This window comes from Alosa alosa, chromosome 20 (assembly GCF_017589495.1).
Source record: "Alosa alosa isolate M-15738 ecotype Scorff River chromosome 20, AALO_Geno_1.1, whole genome shotgun sequence".
NCBI lineage: Eukaryota > Metazoa > Chordata > Actinopteri > Clupeiformes > Clupeidae > Alosa > Alosa alosa.
In genome coordinates, this window is record NC_063208.1 from 9,367,865 (window position 1) to 9,375,364 (window position 7,500).

General features: G+C 47.2%; 1 long non-coding RNA gene across 1 annotated transcript in view; it reads right to left on the reverse strand.

Moving 5' to 3' along the window:
* Nucleotides 1-1,162, reverse strand: part of LOC125284955 — a 22,215-nt gene extending 21,053 nt beyond the window's left edge. The window contains exon 1 of the long non-coding RNA XR_007191970.1: nucleotides 1,027-1,162. This is a non-coding gene — a long non-coding RNA (uncharacterized LOC125284955). The remainder of the gene's footprint in view (nucleotides 1-1,026) is intronic.
* Nucleotides 1,163-7,500: the final 6,338 nt, after the last annotated feature.

Below are 7,500 nucleotides of genomic sequence, written 5' to 3' on the forward strand. Positions count from 1 at the left end.
ACACACACACACACACACACACACACACACACACTCTACTACTTACTGTGTGTATAGACTGAGGCCACACACACACACATCCATACACCACTACTTACAGTGTGCACACAGAGGACACACACACATCCATACACTACTACTAACTGTGTGTTTAGACACACACTGTGTGTCCCATCTTAATGATTCCAGAGGCTGCGATGAGGAAGATGTCTAAAGTGTGTCCCTCATTTGGAACTGGATGCCGTTGCTTGGATGACAGACTAACAGCTCCTTTTCCCAGTTTGATCCTCCTCTGTTCCTCTATAGTTGAAAGACATTCTGCTTCCTCTACCTCTTTCATTCTTTCTTTCTCTCTCCTTTTCTTTCTTCATCTCTCCTTTCTTTATCTGTCCTTTTCTCGTTTCTGCTTCCCCTTTAACTCTCTTCATCATTTATTTTCCTCCTCTTCCTCGCCATGATGTTTTCTGTGATTGAGTCTTTTTTTTCCCTAGGCACACAGGCTCTCTTGTAATGTACAAGACTCAATGCTACATACGGTCGGCAACACTGTGATCGCTACGCACACAAACACACATGCGCTAAGACACACATACAAACACACACTCCCGTGTGAGTCCATGGCCACACATATGTGTCCACTCACAAAGACACCCACACACCCCTACATATTCATGCAAGCACATAAACACACACAAACACACCCACCCACACACACGCACACACACACACACACACACACACACACACACACACACACACACACACATACAGTACACAAGCCTAAGATTTTTTAAACCAGTGAATGTGGCTTTAGTGGTAAATATTTTACTAAATTATCAGAAAGCTAGAATGTATGACGTATCCTCTTTCTCCATTCTCTTTGTTAAGACTAATTGATTAATGCCTTTTAATGCAATACATTCATGCATAGCATTTTAATTTATTGGGGGCTGTAATTCAGGAATGTTTAACTGAAACATACTTTTCCACAATTTTGTGCGTTATACTGTATCGATATGTTCTTACCGTAAAGAGTCTAATTGGAGTGTATTTCAGTCGACAGTCCTTCTAATGAAACTGCCTGAGGACAGAGAAGGAGAAAAACACAGCACAGCGTTCATTAGTGAAAGTGAAACTCTCTGGAAAACATACATTTAGCTACATCCTCTAACATGTCACTGATTTCTGTAGGCTCTCCCTTGATAAAGGCAGGCGGGGAGGATTTGCCAAGAGAGATGGATGGATTTCAAAGGACTGAATGTTGGGCGATCGCCGGTAGCTGGCACCTCTTTAACGATGTGCGTCTCTCACCCACCGTAATTCCGAGATGAGATCCCCCACAACCCCCCTATTTTTAATTTCATCTTCAAAGCAGGGCCATCCGATTCCAATTCCAGAAGTCTGTGGTTGAATGTCATTTATTATGAATGAGACTCACGGTAGACAGTGAGTGGAGCGGAGGGGAGGGTGGTGTGTGTGTGTGTGTGTGTGTGTGTGTGTGTGTGTGTGTGTGTGTGTGTGTGTGTGTGTGTGTGTGTGTGTGTGTGTGTGTGTGTGTGTGTGTGTGTGTGTGTGTGTGTGTGTGTGTGTGTGTGTGTGTGTGTGTGTGTGTGTGTGTGTGTGTGTGTGTGTGTGTGTGTGTGTGTGTACGTGTGTGTGAGGGGGCAGGCTGGGGAATAGGGAGTAAGATACAGTCATGTACAACCTATATACTGTAACTAGAACATGCAATCCCTGCACGGCATTAGATATGCAGCAGCATGCGACCATTAAGGATGAGAGCTAGATGTGGACATATGGAGAAGAGAGAGAGAGAGAGAATAAAAGAAGGTCAGAAATCCTGGGAGATGAGTGGTTTGTGGATGCATGTAAATTAGGCTATGAAACTCACTGCAAACATCACAGGCACTTCACAAGTATTAGTAAATGAACAGCAGATAGGAGCGCAGTAAACAAGTAGCTTAGTAAATAAAATGTTTATGCTAGTGACATAAACACGCGCCCGTCCGACTTTTTTGCTCTGCTGTTGCCAGGGTTACGTAAGATTACATAACAGCCGTGTGGCATGAGTAATATTTAATAATGGCTAGAAGCCCAGAAGGACGGCATCACACTCTTCCACTCGCTCGCGTCTTCATCTTTAAATCAAAGGCCAGAGAGACACGCTCACAACGCTCTCCCCTGGGTTCCATGGCGGCGCGTTTTCCACCGCTGTCTGGTGCTTCAGAGCGTTCCGCTGCAGAACCCCCCCTGGCCCCCTCCGGAGGCTTCTGGGGAGAGTCTCTCGTCTCTTTGTTTTGCACACAAGCCCAGACGATCCGCTTATGACAGCACCGATATCAAAGCCGTACAGCTCCCACCCCTACCCCCTATCTCTTCCTCTTCCAACCACCCCCCTGCTGCTATGGAGACGTCTGGGAGGTCAGGGAAAGGTCACGACCCATACGTTACCAGCATGCTCAGAGGCAGAGACTCCTGACAACGTCTGCCCCATGCTGCTGCATAGCACTGGAAGACTCTGTGAGTAAATATGGATCCCTCTCGCCATCAACTCAGCGACATTAACAAGTCAATGGGGAACTAGAATGAAGCACTCAATGGATTCTGTTCTAATTAAAGGCACGGTAATGTACACTCTAAAGTACTACCAAACTTTGAACATGAGACAAGCTAGTTTCCCCATCTAAATATACACACACAAGTGTCCCAGAAAACTGACCAGTGCCTGCCCTCATCGTCCTTTCTTTCTTTCTTTCTTTCTTTCTGTCCTTCTCAAGCTTTCTTTCTTTCTACTTTCTTTCTTTCTTTCTTTCTGTCCTTTTTTAAGCTTTCTTTCTTTCTTTCTTTCTTTCTTTCTCTCTGTCCTTCTCAAGCTTTCTTTCTTTCTTTCTTTCTTTCTGTCCTTTTTTAAGCTTTCTTTCTTTCTTTCTTTCTTTCTTTCTTCGGTCCTTCTCAAGCTTTCTTTCTTTCTTTTTTATCTATCAATCTATCTATCTATCTACAATCACACAGATGCATTTTAAAAAATCTCCATATAAGTAAATATTTTTACTGCCTCTTTCCTGTACTTGTATGCACACCTTAGACACCTTTTCAACATACAGTTATTATTTAACATACAGAGTAAATACATCACATATAACATACAGTAAATATATCACATATATATTTCAAAACACTAACCACCTATCCACCATGTCTCCAAAAGCCAAGGACTGCATCACATTCAGAAACATGCACACACGCACACAGACACACACACACACACACAAAATCACAATATCAGAATCTAAATAGGAAAACTGGATACAAATTCCATATGCAGCTTAAACCTACACTGTAAACACCGAAGTGCATACACATTCATTCGAACGTATATAATGCCCCGAGGGCTCTTACAGCCGTCCACATACAGTATACACACACACACACTACACACACACTACACACTACACACACACACACACACACACACACACACAGACACAGACACACACACACACACACACACACATACACGCATCGCACAGCTGCAGATAGTATCTCAATGACCACAGGCACAGATAGGCAATGCACACAAGCAGGCAAGCGAAAGATACTACATGAGCAAAATGGATAAGAGATGACTATATAAATCACCCACAGGACTGGAGCTAGATAGTACAGGGAGAAGATATAGAGAGAGAGAGGAGAGAGAGAAAGGGAAAGAGAGAGGGATGAGCAAGGGCACAGAAAGCTACAAAGAGAGAGAGCGAAAGAGAGAGAGAGAGAGAGTGAAGACGGGAGGGAGAGATGTGAGAGGGAGGATTAAACATTATCGGAGCAGGAATGGTGTGGTCAGGTCATCTGTGAGTCAACGACAAAGGTGTTGAGTGATCCGAGTACGGCAGCGGCGGCAGCCGCAGCTAGCGATATCTCAGAGTCTAGGCTTTCTCTCAACACCCCCCCCCCCCCCATGTCCCTACCTTCTCCTGGACAGCAGGTGAATGTGCACGAGACCGAACCACTGGCTTGAGATCACTAGCAACGTGCTGGCAAACACGCGCTCCGTTTTTGTATCGCGATAACTCCCGGGTCCAACGTGACCCCCCCCTTTTGAGTACCCCACAAATGCCTCTCTCAATCAGGGCCTTTGTCTGGCATGACGGACAGGCCGGACGACTGATGGACAGCTCGGGAAGGTTCCCGGATGAACAGACCGAGGTCATGTGAGAGGACTGAGGAGAGATGGGAGGAGCGAACAATAGGCGACCCTTACAGATTCGCCTTTCATTCACACGCACACTGGTACACACACACACACATACACACAAGCACGCACACACACACTCATGCACACATACTTATATAGACGTACATGTATACATACCTCTGCATGCATAAACACTCACGTACACGAAGGGAGCCTCACACTCGTAATGTGCGTGCACATACTCACACTAATGCGCGGACGAACGCTTGCTCAAGAAAAAGAGAAGCTTACCACTACCCTCAGCCACTGCTTGCACCAGCCATCCACAAAATTCTTCCCCTCATTTCAATCTACTGCATTAAGTAATCCGCGGAGTTTAGGAAAAAGTGCGATTGTGGGGTCCCGAACAGCGATAGATGAGACACAAAGCTACGATTTGCAGCAGGCCCTTCCTTGTGCACGCGCGCACACACACTCTCACTCACACACACACACACACACACACACACACACACACACACTCCCTCCCTCAAATCTCATTCACGGCTCCACGAGCTCCCCATAGCCGGGCCCCTAAAAACGAGATGTTCTGTGAGGAAAAAGCCCCTCCCTCCCTTCAGAACCAGAGGGAACGGAAACGATGCGGCCGAACCACAGAGATTAATCTTTCAGCGCGAGAACTGGAGAAAAAGATAAAGGGAATGCAGAGGAGAGGAGGGAAAGAGAAAGAGAGAGACAGGGGAGAGAGAGTGAAAAAGAGAGTGAGACATAAATCGAAAAAAGAGAGTGAGAGAGAGAAAAGAGAGAGAGAGAGAGAAAAGGGGAAAGGAGGGAAGAGGGAGGAGATGGACAGCTGAACAGACCGAGGTCATGTGAGAGGACTGAGGAGAGATGGGAGGAGCGAACAATAGGCGACCCTTACAGATTCGCCTTTCATTCACACGCACACTGGTACACACACACACACATACACACAAGCACGCACACACACACTCATGCACACATACTTATATAGACGTACATGTATACATACCTCTGCATGCATAAACACTCACGTACACGAGCGGAGCCTTACACGTGCATGTGCGTGCACATACTCTCACACTAATGTGCGGACGAACGCTTGCTCAAGAAAAAGAGAAGTTGCTACCACTACCTCAGCCACTGCTTGCACCAGCCATCCACAAAATTCTTCCCCTCATTTCCAATCTACTGCATTAAGTAATCCGCGGAGTTTAGGAAAAAGTGCGATTGTGGGGTCCCGAACAGCGATAGATGAGACACAAAGCTACGATTTGCAGCAGGCCCTTCCTTGTGCACGCGCACACACACACTCTACACACACACACACACACACACACACACACACACACACACACACACTCCCTCCCTCAAATCTCATTCACGGCTCCACGAGCTCCCCATAGCCGGGCCCCTAAAAACGAGATGTTCTGTGAGCGAAAAAGCCCTCTCCCTCCCTTCCAGAACCAGAGGAACGGAAACGATGCGGCCGAACCACAGAGATTAATCTTTCAGCGCGAGAACTGGAGAAAAAGATCAAGGAAATGCAGAGGAGAGGAGGGAAAGAGAAAGAGAGAGACAGGGGAGAGAGAGCGAAAAAGAGAGTGAGACATAAATCGAAAAAAGAGAGTGAGAGAGAGAAAAGAGAGAGAGAGAGAGAAAAGAGGAAAGGAGGGAAGAGGGAGTGAGATGGACAGCGAGAGGGGACAAACAGAGCAGGACAGAAGTGGAGATTCTCTGACTGCGGGGGTTAGTATTTAGCAGAAAGACAATCAAAAGTTCAGGACACAAACACACACAACAGTAGCAACGGAGGACATAAGACAAGCAGTCGAAGCAATGAAGAAAAAGAAGAAGCAAAGTAAACGAGAAATGCACATAAGCGTGAAGAGATAGGGGCTGAGAGAGACATACTGTATGCAATGAGAAGTAGGTTGAAACACACACACACACACACATACGCACACACACACACACACACACACACACACAGGAATAGGACAAAGGCGCATGAGACTGTACCAGTGTAGGGTGCAGCGGATTGGACCCTTATTATCTTTCGTCCTCGTCCGAAGATTCAGTCATCACCTCATTTTACCCTCTTCAGCTCTTTTTCTCCGTTGTCTACTCTCTCTCCCCTTTCTCTTTCTCTCTGTCTGTCGGGAGCCTCTTTCATTCTCTCCTTCACTGTCTCTCTCCCTCCGTCTCTCTGCCAGAGCATGCTTTGCCTCGGTCGTTCTTCCTCTTCCTCCTCTTCCTCGTCCAGCGTGAGGGGCTTGTCACGTGAAGAGTCTCTCGTCGGGGAGTGAGAGAGAGAGAGAGAGAGAGAGAGAGATAGAGAGAGAGAGAAAGAGGGAGAAAGGGAGATAGGGAATACCCTTCAGATGGCGCAAGGGAGACGAGGACGAAAAATAAGCAGCCCGAAAAAGACAAAAAAAATGAGGAGAAAGAGAGAGTTAAAATGGAGAGATGGACGCTCAGTCTGGTCTGCAGGAGCGCAGACAGGCAGGCAGGGCAGGCGGTCAGGGCAGGCGTGCAGGCATGATCCTGGGGCCTGTGATTGCAGGGGGTCCCTGGAAGTGTAGACTGAACCACGTCAGGTCTCGCTAAGCAGAGGCCACAGCAGCAGCAGCAGTAGTCGTAGTAGTAGTAGTAGTAGATAGTCACAAATGGCAGGAGAATTGTAATAGAAGACTGAAACAATACAAGTTCAAAAGAATAAAGCTCCATTCCTGATGTGGATTTCTGAGAGGCAAGCTAGTTGTAGTGCACGCACGCGAGGAGGGAGACACAGAGCGAGAGAGAGAAGGAATCGGTCAGGCTGCATGTGTGTGTGTGTGTGTGGTGTGTGTGTGTGTGTGTGTGTGTATGCGTGCGTGCATGTGTGTGCCTGTGTGTAGCGAGGTGGGAGGGGAAAGAGGGAAAGAGAGAACGACAGAGGGAGAAGGAGAGAGCGACAGAGGAGAAAGAGAGAGAGAGAGAGCGAGAGAGAGAGGGGTGTTCATGGAGGAATATGCAGCAGTGAGAAACAGAGGAGGAGTGTTCCAGAGCAAAGGGGAGGGGGCTAGAAACACCCACACACATACACACACACCCCTCCACCCGGCCTCTCCCAGTGTGCCATTTTCTTACATTCGCTTTTTTTTTCTCTCTCTCTCTCTCTCTCCCTCCTCCCTTTCATTCCTGGGCTAATACCTCCAGTAGGTCCTCTCATTCTCCTTTACCTCCTTTAGCTTCCCTCACTTTCTCTTTCCCATGCGTTCCCTCGTCTCATTCAGAACCCCACC